The sequence below is a fragment of the Ranitomeya variabilis genome, chromosome 2, assembly GCF_051348905.1.
Source record: "Ranitomeya variabilis isolate aRanVar5 chromosome 2, aRanVar5.hap1, whole genome shotgun sequence".
Classification (NCBI taxonomy): Eukaryota; Metazoa; Chordata; class Amphibia; order Anura; family Dendrobatidae; genus Ranitomeya; species Ranitomeya variabilis.
The window spans coordinates 371,555,416-371,569,208 of NC_135233.1; the positions used below are offsets into that span (position 1 = coordinate 371,555,416).

Below are 13,793 nucleotides of genomic sequence, written 5' to 3' on the forward strand. Positions count from 1 at the left end.
GGACTACAACACACAGGCGCTAGAAGGTAGACACTGATTCCCACCTGCTAAGGGAACTTCGGATCTGCCTTTGGACCGGCCGGTCTCAGCCAGCCCTGTTAACAGTGCTCTGGATTGAGTATCTCGAGACCTTCAGTAAATAGGTAAAGAGACTGCAACCCTGTGTCCTCGTTATTCATCGTACCCTACACCACACATCATCACTCTCAACTTTCATTGGACGCCCCTTAGCAGGGTCACGGACCGGGTCTAGCCACCGTGACAATCCCAGAACTGAGACAGAGAGGCCCAGTACCAGGTACCCCTCAGCCCTGCGACTGTGGGGGCGCTTCAATTTGGCATCACGAACAGGATCTACTTAAGCCTGAAGGATCAGGTCATGTGTGCCTTGGAACTGTGATTTATTGTGCTTGGACTGTGACTTATTGCAAAGACTGTGCATTGCTATTGCCGCCAAGAGTTCCCACCACAATTCGCCATCGCCGCCCACGGAGGGAGGAGCCTTAGCTTCGTGGGCGGAACCGGTCAAAAGGAGCGCGGAACGAGAAAGCACGGTAAAGTGCCGACCCCGGAAGAGGAACTCCGACCTCCAGCAAATTAGTAGGAGGAAGGGACGGCCATGTCTGAGTCGGGAGGAGCGGGGGCGGCGATCGCAGCCGTGGACACAGAGGCAGCTCCAGTCCCCGCAGCGGACGTAGCCGCGGCCCTAATACCACCACCGGTTGCCACAGAGCCCGCTGCCCCCATCGGCCAGTCGGAGACTGCCGCCACCACAACGGCCATAATGCCCTTCTCTATGCCGTACCTGCCCGGAGCGGCCTGGCTCCCGCGATACTCCAGGGAGTCGCATACATTAACTGACTTTAAAGAAGGGATCTGCAGCCTGCTCGAGTTCTACCCCTTGACAGAGCCTCAGAAGGTTCATATGATAACAAACCAACTCTTTGGAGCGGCTTTGAGAGAAGTGAAGTCCTGGCCCGCCGCGGATAAGGGAACTGCACAGCAGGTTTTTGCAAAGCTTAAAGCCACCTTCGATACCCGTACTGCTACAGAAATTAAATTGACTTTCTATGGATGCAAACAGAGACCGCAGGATAGCTTACGGAACTATGCCCTTAATCTCCAGGAGGCGCTGCGGGCCATTAAGCAGAGTGACCCCGGCAGCATGCAAGATGAGGATAAACTCCTGAAAGAGCGGTTCATTGAGGGGCTCCTGTGCAGTCACCAAAGGGGCCAATTGCACTTCCTGGCCATGCAAAATCCAGACCTGACTTTTGCGCAATTCAAGGATAAAGCCATCCAGGCGCTGCAGGAGCGACAGTCCAGCCGTGCGGTACCCCCAGGCGTCAAGCCCTCACGTACCACCAGGAGGTGGCGCCAGATGCTCCAGTCATCCCTGAGGCCGATGCCCAGAGCTTAGAGGACGACTCCCCCGCAGGACTCCGCCTCCAGATGCAGGAGCTGACCAAGAGCGTTGCTGCCCTAGCCCGGACTGTGCAGTCCCTACAGGAGGCCCCCAAGGAGAAGATCCAGCTGGCCTCCAGACCAGAGGATGTGCCCTGGATGCGACAGAGGAGGACTCCGCCGACCAGAGGCCGGGACGACGATCGCTTCCATCGGGACGGACGACCTATCTGCCGCCGCTGTCACCAGGTGGGCCACCTTGCAAGGTACTGTCCTTTAAACGAGCAACCCCTGAGGCAAAGGGCCAAACTCCAGGAGTAGGACGATCAGGCCCGCAGCATTGGAGAGCCAAATACGTTGGAGGGCGACCAGTTCTTCCTGTTGTGATCGACGGTATCCCCATGAACGCTCTGCTGGACACCGGTTCTCAGGTGACGACTATGCCTTACGTGCTTTATAAACGGTATTGGGAGGACACCGATATTACTCGTGGCCCCGATGACGATTTCACCATAATAGCCAGTAATGGTCAGCCATTGCCACAAGTGGGGTATAAAGAGGTCACCATCAAGGTGGGGCGGGTGGAATTGAAGGCCCAAGGGATTGTAATTGTTGATATTGACCGCCGAGAATGTAATCCCATGATGACTATCGGTACCAATGTTATAGAAAATTGTCTTGCAGAAGTTATTGTCTTGTTACAACAGGTAGCAGAAACCGCTGGCTACAGTGAACAACGGGCCTGTGATACAAATGAGACAAGAATGTCTGAATGTATGTGTAGATAGTGATTTCATGTATCTATTGCCATTAACTGAGTAAAATAAATCAGACAAAATGGAAGCGGTACCCTCTGAGTGACTTATTCGTATTGCATGAGGAGATCTAGCATAACCAACCATGTACGCATGCGCAGCGGCATTCTTGTAGTGTGAGGAAAATATTCTCAAGGGTGAACAACAAGATAAGCATGGAATTTGTACAATAACAACTCGTGATCTGTAAAATAACAAGTTATATGAGAAAAATGCCAGTACGCATGACGAAACTAAATCCAGTTTTAACTGTATAAAATAGGACGGCACTTAGGTGGGGGTAGGGACATTCCCGGGGACTTTATGGACGCATAACTTCTGTGATGATGTGTTACCGAATATTTCCTTCTCATCAGTCGAGTCCCCCGACAGGGAAGTGATGTTACAATATTTGGTAATTATATAGATGCTTACTTTCTCTATTTCATAGATGATGATTATGATCATGTAATGTTAGGCTAGCGCTGTTATAATTCATGTGCCTGTAGTACATATATCAAATCATAGCTTAAATTGTTGATTATTAAACTTTATTTCATTATTTTATTTCATTATTAATAAAATATAAATTGTTTTACCGAAATAGAGACCTAGTAGTCTTCTTGCCTAATTAGTATATTAGTGAGCGCTACGTAAGTAAGGGGTTTTCCCCTCCCGGTGTGAAAACTCGGTAAGACATAAATTGGCGTAGTCGGCAGGATATTTTTGTAGTTTTGAAGTTTTGTTATTTCTTTTCCTGTAAGGTATATTTCAAAAATTTTGTATACCATATAGTGATTATAGTATACATATTCTGTGTGCAAAAGATTGTTTCTTTTTGGCACAAAGCCAATTTTTAGAAATTCTTATAACTTTTTGTCTAAACATAATTTTGAAATTCTGTTTTTATAAAAGTGATATATTTTGATTGATAATTCTTCGTGCAAAAAATTGGCATTTTGCCAAGTTTTTGTTACAATGTTTAAGAAACGAAAGGAAAAGCAGGAGGATGTTGTGGACGTGCCTGGTTGGACCGAGGCACCGTATAACATATTGGCACATGAATTGAGCAGTTCTGGATTAGCGGAACAGTGGTCTAGTAAGCTCAAGGGTAGTGAACCCACTGATGTTGTTAATGTACTCAGGGGTGTCCCCGCCAAGGCGGGTGATGTAGTGTCGCTTGGGCGACGAACTTGGATTTTGCTCAGTGCATATCGCGCGATGCATGAGCGGAATCAACAAATGCAGAGAAAATGTTCCCAGTTGGAACAAAGAGTTATAGAGTTAGGAGGGCAGAAAGTGGTGCTGGATTGCAATACCCGTCTGCTCAAAGACAAGATGGAACATTACCAGAGTGTAGCAGAGAAAGCTGCTATTAAGGTTGCTCAAAATAAATATCGCAAGAGGAAAGGAAAAATTAATAAAGAAAAGGTATACAAAAGTATTGCTACTGCATCTGTAAATTGGGACCCAGATAAGTGGGATGGGGATGTGTGGGATACCTCCTCATCAGATGATTGGGAGAATCCACCCAATCCTGTTATAGATCCCCCAAAAGAATCTAAAGTAAAAGCCAATCCAATTCAGAGACGGATGGAACGGACAGAAAATGAAATTATTCGAGAGCAGGTCCGTGATGCAGGTGGCCAGCTCTAAGTGGATGAGAACGGGCAGCCTATTATGGCGGAACGGATAGTTCCCCCTACCCGTACTAGGATCTCTGTGGAAGATTATGCTCAAAATGAAATAGACAGCATTCTAACGCAATTTAAACAGCGATCGGGAGAGTCTGAACTCTCCTGGTTGGTCAGGATGCACGACTATGGAGGAATAGGAATAAATGTAGATCCACAGGATATTTCTAAATTTGTCACATTGTCCCGGGATCCAATGATCCAAAGATATTTCAAGAATTATTTTAAAGAGAACGCACAAGGTAACACACAGAATTTAGTAATCATTCTGGCCCGAGCCATCATGGATAAATATCCTACTGAAGCTGATATCCCAGCTAATGATAAACCATGGTATACTTTACGAGATGGGGTTGACAGACTGAAGGAGGAGGCAATGCGAAGTGCAGTGGCTGTACTCAATATAGATGATGATTACTTGGAATTCCCAATGACTGCTAGCATGAGAAGTAGGTTAGTGAAAACCGCTCCTCCTGCTTACAAAGCCATTATATTGACATTAACTGTGGCTATGACAGGGAACCCAGTAAGCCAAGTAATCACACGTATGAGAGAATTGCAGGATATGGGTGATTGGAAGGCGACGGATCGTTCAGCCTCCTCTCAGAAACACCCGGGTAATAGTAAACCATATAACCCTGAATGGAAAAAAGACGGAAATACTACAAATCAAACAGATAGAGTGTCTAGGAGAGAGATGTTCCAGGCACTCTTAAAAGCCGGAATGAGTAGAGAATCTATAGATGGAAAACAGACAGGTGAATTATGGCAGTTGCATAAACAAAAGGTGCTGTCGGCAAAGAAGGGTGACGCCGAGCAAGGAATTAAAAAAACAGGTAAAATTGAAAATCAAGTTAAAACCCCCTCAGCACCTGAGAAAGTGTCTTGGGAAGACTTTAAAAATGTCTATCCGTGGGAAGAGTTGGCTGCAGCTGTAGCCACTCGAGTAAGTGACGGATGGGGAAGGAATGCCTATGAGGCAGCCACTGGAAAGGATGTGGATTCTGATGAAGAGATACCATAGGTAGCCAGCCAAGCCCCCGTATGGATAAAAAGTGATCAGCGTCCATACGTAAATTTAAGTATCCATTGGAAAGAGGGCAATGTACAAAGAGTCCCCGCACTAATTGATACTGGGGCGGAGGCTACCTTAATCTATGGAAATCCAGATAAATTTAAAGGTCCAAAGATTAAAATTGCTGGTCTTGGAGGGCAGGTGATCACAGGAGTCCAAACACAGGTTGCTCTAAAGATAGGCAACCTGCCCATAAGAAATTATCGAGTTCTGGTAGTACCCATACCGGAATATATTCTGGGAATTGACATTTTGAAAGGGATGACACTGAATTTGTCTGAAGGAAAATTTTCCTTCGGAGTCAGAATAAGTGAATTACAAATGAGACCTGTAGTAGTTGGAAAAGTGAAAATGCCCCCTGTACATATCCCTCCTGCCACCAAAATGGTGGCAATGAAACTGTATCGAATACCAGGGGGACATAAAGAAATTACTGAAACGATCAAACATTTGGTGGACGCAGGAGTCATGCGTACCACTACTACAGCATGGAATAATCCAGTCTGGCCAGTAAAAAAGAGTGATGGCTCCTGGCGCATGACTGTGGATTACAGGGAGCTGAACAAATATACTCCCCCGTTAACAGCTGCAGTACCAGACACTATCACTATAGTGGAAAATGTGCAAAGCCATAGTGGAACTTGGTATGCAGTAATTGATTTGGCTAATGCGTTTTTCACCATCCCAATAGAGGAAAGGGCACAAGATCAATTTGCATTTACCTGGTTGGGACGGCAATATACTATTACAAGACTGCCACAAGGATGGCTTCATAGTCCTACTATTTGCCACCGGACGGTGGCAGAACATCTGGATGAATTTCCATTGCCTTCTGAGATGCAGTTCTCCCATTATATTGATGATATAATGATACAGGGCAATGATGAACAATCAGTAAAAGAACAGTTGGACAAATTACTATCCCATATGCGAAGTAAGGGATGGGAGATCAATGAGGCCAAGGTTCAAGGATCAGCTCAAGTTGTGAAATTCCTTGGAATTCAGTGGAATAAAGGACATAGGGAAATCTTGCCAAAAGCTAAACAAAAGATCATCAATTTCCCTACCCCAAAGTCCAAGCAAGAAACTCAATCATATATTGGGTTGTTTGGATTTTGGAGACAGCACATACCTCATTTGGGGCAAATGTTAGCCCCATTGTACAAGGTAACCAGGAAAAAATATGAATTTCATTGGGGAGAGGAACAACAAAATGCCTTTGAAATGGTGAAGGAAGCCATACAACAGGCCGTAGATTTATGGCTAATGATGACGGGGAGTGTAGAATTACATGTACCAGTGCAAAATATGTATGCCAATTGGTCATTATGGCAAAAACAAGGGGGAAAAAGAGTCCCCCTAGGATTTTGGAATCGTAAACTCCCTGACGCTGGAGAAAAATATACTCCATTCGAACAGCAATTGTTGGCCTGTTACTGGTCACTAGTGGAAACTGAACAATTGACTATAGGACATGAGGTCCTATTGAGACCACAATACCCATAATGCAATGGGTACTGTCCAACCCTAAAACAAACAGGGTAGGGCATGCACAGGAACAAAGTATCATAAGATGGAAATGGTATATTTCTGAAAGGGCAAAGAAAGGAGAAGGCGGGACCGCCTCCCTTCATGAGAAAATAGCTGAAATAGGGGAGGAGACAAAATCCCCTGTCCAACCAACGGTGTTGGAAGAATCTCCTGTAAAATGGGGAAAATCTTATGAAGATTTAACCGAGCAACAACAGCAACATGCTTGGTTTACTGATGGGTCGGCTCGATATGTCAATGGAAAACGACACTGAAAGAGTGTGGCTTATAACCCAAAACTGGAAAAACATCTGATTATGGAAGGTCATGGTAAAAGTAGCCAATATGCAGAATTATATGCTATATTTCTGGCATTAAGTTTTGAACAAGGGAAAGAGTGTCACCTTTTCACGGACTCATGGTCTGTGGCTAATGGTCTTGCAACTTGGATGATGGGATGGAAAAAATATGGTTGGCTCATCCATGGTAAGGAAGTGTGGGGAAAGGAGGTGTGGGAATTCATAGAGGAAATGGTTCAAACCACACCTACTACTGTTTTTCATGTTGATGCACATATGCCTGCTGACTCACTTGACCGTTTATTTAATTCTGAAGCAGATAAAGCCGCCGCCATTAGACAGACTTCTGAAGTTGATCAAGAAAAGGAAAAATGGCTGCAAGGTACGGCCGTTTGGGCACACAACAAAAGTGGACACCTTGGAGAAAGAGCCACTTACAGGTGGGCCCAAGAAAGAGGTGTTCCACTAACCATGGACATAATAAAACAAGTCATTGTACAGTGTCCTGTATGTCAACACTCACAGAAAAGGGAAGTTCCACACACCGTAATGGGACACATAGCCCGAGGACAGTTGCCAGCTCAAATTTGGCAAATGGATTTCATTGGTCCACTCACTGAAAGTAGGGGGTATAAATATGTCTGTATAGCGGTAGATACATATTCAGGACTCATGATAGGATTCCCTTGCAAATCAGCTACACAGTGGAGCACATTAAGGTACCTTCACACTAAACGATATCGCTAGCGATCCGTGACGTTGCAGCGTCCTGGCTAGCGATATCATTGAGTTTGACACGCAGCAGCGATCAGGATCCTGCTGTGATATCGCTGGTCGTTGAACAAAGTTCAGAACTTTATTTGGTCGTCAGACCGGCGTGTATCGTCGTGTTTGACACCAAAAGCAACGATACCAGCGATGTTTTACACTGGTAACCAGGGTAAACATCGGGTTACTAAGCGCAGGGCCGCGCTTAGTAACCCGATGTTTACCCTAGTTACCAGTGTAAAATGTAAAAAAAGCAAACAGTACATACTCACCTTCGCGTCCCCCGGCGTCCGCTTCCCACACTGACTGAGCGCCGTAAAGTGAAAGTGAAAGTACAGCACAGCGGTGACGTCACCGCTCTGCTGTTAGGGCCGGCGCTCAGTCAGTGTGGGAAGCGGACGCCAGGGGACGCGAATGTGAGTATGTACTGTTTGTTTTTTTTACATTTTACGCTGGTAACCAGGGTAAACATCGGGTTACTAAGCGCGGCCCTGCGCTTAGTAACCCGATGTTTACCCTGGTTACCCGGGGACCTCGGCATCGTTGGTTGCTGGAGAGTGGTGTGTGTGACAGCTCTCCAGCGACCAAACAGCGACGCTGCAGCGATCGGCATCGTTGTCTGTATCGCTGCAGCGTCGCTTAATGTGAAGGTACCTTTACAAACATTAGAGATTATCACACAGTACTATGGTGTTCCACTGCAGATACAGACTGACAATGGGTCACACTTCACTGGTCAACAAATAAAAGATTATGCTAATGAGCATAATGTTCAATGGGTATATCATATGCCCTACTATCCCCAAGCTGCAGGGTTAGTGGAGAGAATGAACGGACTTTTGAAGTCTACTCTTAAAAAGGTACACAATAAGGAAGGAGAATATGGCCAGTGGAGAGATAATTTGAGTGAGGCTTTACAAATCATCAACAACAGGCCTATTACTGATTCCATGACACCGTTGATGAGGATGCTGACACCCAATCTTACCATACACGAAACTCATATTGTACATACAATTACTTGGTGGAAAATGAATCAAGAGGCTAAAATCCCTGAAAGAGCGACTCCCCTGAGTGCGGGATTGGATCTTAGTGCAATTGAGGTGACTATTGTACCTCCAGGTAAGACCATTCCTATACCAACAGGATTAGGGTGTCAAATGCCCAAAGGACATTATGGCCAGTTGGCAACTCGTTCTAGTTTTGCTCTGAAAGGGGCAATAGTGGTGGGAGGAGTAATTGATGCTGATTATCAAGGAGAAATCAAAGTTGTTATATTAAATTTGGGACAAGAGCCACTGGTTATTTCTAAAGGACAGAAAATGGCTCAAATGTTAGTAATCCCTATCAATTTAGATCAAGCAATTGAAGGACAGGCTCCATTGGAACTATCTCTGAGGGGAGATAAAGGATTTGGGTCATCAGATGTGACCAATGTAGGAGCCAAAATTTGGGTGCAGAGTCCCCAAGGACCGCCATTTGCAGCTGAAGTCATTGCCTTAGGCAAAGATCGCACTTTGTTAATTATGAGACCAGGGGTGGAAAAGTGGGAATATATTCCTCAGGAGAAATGTTATTTGCGTGAATAGAATTATATTTTAATCCTTTTATAGGTCTTTCTGGGAATATGTGGAATCCTTGGAAGCGTATTTTTGGTCGGCAGTAATGGATGGATGAGTGGAGCATTGATTACCAGTGAGAAGGTTCCGGGTCATCCAGCGCCTGGGGATTGATCCATTTATAATCGATCAGCTCCAAAGGAGGTGGGAAGATGTGGAGGTTGGGGGAAGAGAAATGAGTCGCAGCCTCTGGAGATAATTACGGTAACAGTCACTACTCCTCTTCAGTTGGTTTATGGCCCACCGGAGGAGGATCCGTGGGAGAAACTACAATATTGGTATTATTATCCAGAGATAGTATTAACTAATGGAACTGGAAACTTAAAGATAAATTCAACAGTCCATATACATTGTTGGGAAGAGTCCATAGAGCAAGACATTGGTTACGGACGGTTGAACAAGATTACTCTACAAAATTACACAAAGCATGTAAATGGAACTAAGTTTACTTTTGCCACAAATAGCACCAAAATAATTGTGTGTGCCAATGCTACTGCAGTACCTACTCCGGATGAACCGGTGGGGAAAACTTTGGAACCGTGTGATAATAGCACCGGTAGGTACAATGGAACGGGATTTTGTTGTGGTACTTCCCCCCCCCCCCACGTTTGGGTGAAATGGGTCCGAGTGTATCTGACTAATGCAACTAAAACTGATCCTAGTCACATGAAGAGGATTCCATCATCTTGCGTAAGGACTGGGACACAATCCCAAAAAACTGTGGTGACGGTCAAAATAACTTTTCCATCTACCCCCTCATGCCCCATTCGTCGGAAGAGAGCCTGGTATGATACTCTATTGGGTGGAGTTGGGACCGTCACCGGAACATTGAACTCTTTTGACATAGAGACTTTAGCGAATAGAATGCATAATGCGGGAAAGGGTATACAAGATGTATTTACTATGCAAGGACAATGGATGCCTACTATATGGCATCCATGGCAACAAGCATTAAATATAGATAAGTTTTTATTAAACTTACAAAATGGATCTAATTCCTTTATATTTAAAGAAGGCTCGAGTATAAATAAAGTCTTCAACTGGACAGTGTGTACATTGCAGGCTATTTATCAGATACAGCAGAAGGATCGAATGCAAACTCAGCTCATGACTGGTAATGAGCTAGTATGGAGGACCGTGTTTAATAAGACAATACCCGGTACCTCATGGTTAAAAATAGAAGCACCCAAAATGGCCTGTAATAACACACTATGCACGGGAATGTTGATTATGTATAATGTAAATAATCCACAGATAATGTGTAGATATGTTGTGCTTCCATTGCTATTGGGACCTCCAGGGGGGCAATGGTTGTGGATGCCAACAATGAACGGGTTATATATAGATTCTAATAATCATACTCATGATTTAAGTTTGTGTGAAGATACCTTAGAGGGTAAAATATGCAGATTACAATCTAAAGTATATGAGCCTTGTTTATTACAAAACACGATTAATGTGTGTGAAGTCACCATTTTACCAATTTCTTATAAGATGCTAGTGGAGATAGGGTCACAGGAGGTATGCACTATAACTGATGTGCCAATTATTCCGGGCATGAAGGTTCCATTTGTGGGTTGTCTGCAAAGTATATCAACGTTGACGTGGGATAATCAAACCTTTTTTCTTACACATGATCAGGTTGTTCAGAAAACTGTGGAATGGAAACCAAATCAGTTATTTATTAACAACTGGGAGGTAAATCTGACCCAACTCAAGCATATTATAGAACAGTCAGAACAGGGCTCAAGGATGATTTTGTCATTAACCCCTTCACCCCCAAGGGTGGTTTGCACGTTAATGACCGGGCCAATTTTTACAATTCTGACCACTGTCCCTTTATGAGGTTATAACTCTGGAACGCTTCAACGGATCTTGGCGATTCTGACACTGTTTTCTCGTGACATATTGTACTTCATGATAGTGGTAAAATTTCTTCGATATAAGTTGCGTTTATTTGTGAAAAAAACGAATATTTGGCGAAAATTTTGAAAATTTCGCAATTTTCCAACTTTTAATTTTTATGCCCTTAAATCACAGACATATGTCACGCAAAATACTTAATAAGTAACATTTCCCACATGTCTACTTTACATCAGCACAATTTTGGAACCAAAATTTTTTTTTGTGACGGAGTTATAAGGGTTAAAAGTTGACCAGCAATTTCTCATTTTTACAACACCATTTTTTTTAGGGACCACATCTCATTTGAAGTCATTTTGAGGGGTCTATATGATAGAAAATACCCAAGTGTGACACCATTCTAAAAACTGCACCCCTCAAGGTACTCAAAACCACTTTCAAGAAGTTTATTAACCCTTCAGGTGTTTCACAGGAATTTTTGGAATGTTTAAATAAAAATGAACATTTAACTTTTTTTCACACAAAATTTATTTCAGATCCAATTTGTTTTATTTTACCAAGGGTAACAGGAGAAAATAGACCCCAAAATTTGTTGTACAATTTGTCCTGAGTATGCTGATACCCCATATGTGGGGGTAATCCACTGTTTGGGCGCATGGCAGAGCTCGGAAGGAAAGGAGCGCCATTTGACTTTTCAATGCAAAATTGACTGGAATTGAGATGGGACGCCATGTTGCATTTGGAGAGCCCCTGATGTGCCTAAACATTGAAACCCCCCACAAGTGACACCATTTTGGAAAGTAGACCCCCTAAGGAACTTATCTAGATGTGTGGTGAGCACTTTGACCCAACAAGTGCTTCACAGAAGTTTATAATGCAGAGCCCTAAAAATAAAAAATCATATTTTTTCACAAAAATGATCTTTTCGCCCCCAATTTTTTATTTTCCCAAGGGTAAGAGAAGAAATTGGACCCCAAAAATTGTTGTGCAATTTGTCCTGAGTACGCTGATACCCCATATGTGGGTGTAAACCATTGTTTGGGTGCAGGGCAGAGCTCGGAAGGGAAGGAGCGCCATTTGACTTTTCAATGCAAAATTGACTGGAATTGAGATGGGACGTCATGTTGCGTTTGGAGAGCTCCTGATGTGCCTAAACATTGAAACCCCCCACAAGTAACACCATTTTGGAAAGTAGACCCCCTAAGGAACTTATCGAGATGTGTGGTGAGCACTTTGACCCAACAAGTGCTTCACAGAAGTTTATAATGCAGAGCCGTAAAAATAAAAAATCATATTTTTTCACAAAAATGATCTTTTCGCCCCCATTTTTTTATTTCCCCAAGGGTAAGAGAAGAAATTAGAGCACAAAAGTTGTTGTGCAATTTGTCCTGAGTACGACGATACCCAATATGTGGGGGTAAACCACTGTTTGGGCGCATAGCAGAGCTCGGAAGGGAAGGAGCGCTATTTTACTTTTCAATGCAAAATTGACTGGAATTAAGATGGGATGCCATGTTGCGTTTGCAGAGCCCCTGATGTGCCTAAACATTAAAAACCCCCACAAGTGACACCATTTTGGAAAGTAGACCCCCTAAGGAACTTATCTAGATGTGTTTTGAGAGCTTTGAACCCCCAAGTGTTTCACTACAGTTTATAACGCAGAGCCGTGAAAATAAATTCTTTTTTTTTTTCACAAAAATGATTTTTTAGCCCCCAGTTTTGTATTCTCACAAGGGTAACAGGATAAATTGGACCCCAAAATTTGTTGTCCAATTTGTCCTGAGTATGCTGATACCCGATATGTGGGGGGGAACCACTGTTTGGGCGCATGACAGAGCTCGGAAGGGAAGGAGCACCATTTGGAATGCAGACTTAAATGGATTGGTCTGCAGGCGTCACGTTGCATTTGCAGAGCCCCTGATGTACCCAAACAGTACAAAACCCCCACAAGTGACCCCATATTGGAAACTAGACCCCCCAAGGAACTTATCTAGATGTGTTGTGAGAACTTTGAACCCCCAAGTGTTTCACTACAGTTTATAACGCAGAGCCGTGAAAATAAAAATTCTTTTTTTTTTCACAAAAATAATTTTTTTAGCCCCCAGTTTTGTATTTTCACAAGGGTATCAGGATAAATTGGACCCAAAAAGTTGTTGTCTAATTTGTCCTGAGTATGCTGATACCCCATATGTGGGGGGGAACCACTGTTTGGGCGCATGACAGAGCTCGGAAGGGAAGGAGCGCCATTTGGAATGCAGACTTAAATGGATTGGTCTGCAGGCGTCACGTTGCATTTGCAGAGCCCCTGATGTACCCAAACAGTACAAAACCCCCACAAGTGACCCCATATTGGAAACTAGACCCCCCAAGGAACTTATCTAGATGTGTTGTGAGAACTTTGAACCCCCAAGTGTTTCACTACAGTTTATAACGCAGAGCCGTGAAAATAAAAATTCTTTTTTTTTTCACAAAAATGATTTTTTTAGCCCCCAGTTTTGTATTTTCACAAGGGTATCAGGATAAATTGGACCCAAAAAGTTGTTGTCTAATTTGTCCTGAGTATGCTGATACCCCATATGTGGGGGGGAACCACTGTTTGGGCGCATGACAGAGCTCGGAAGGGAAGGAGCGCCATTTGGAATGCAGACTTAAATGGATTGGTCTGCAGGCGTCACGTTGCATTTGCAGAGCCCCTGATGTACCCAAACAGTACAAAACCCCCACAAGTGACCCCATATTGGAAACTA

General features: G+C 43.9%; 1 protein-coding gene across 1 annotated transcript in view; it reads left to right on the top strand.

The window, feature by feature from the left end:
• Positions 1–2,592: 2,592 nt before the first annotated feature.
• Positions 2,593–13,793, top strand: part of LOC143806051 (uncharacterized) — a 76,491-nt gene continuing 65,290 nt past the window's right edge. Inside the window, exon 1 of the transcript XR_013221377.1 lies at positions 2,593–2,613. The gene's annotated coding sequence lies outside the window, so the exon portion shown is untranslated. The remainder of the gene's footprint in view (positions 2,614–13,793) is intronic.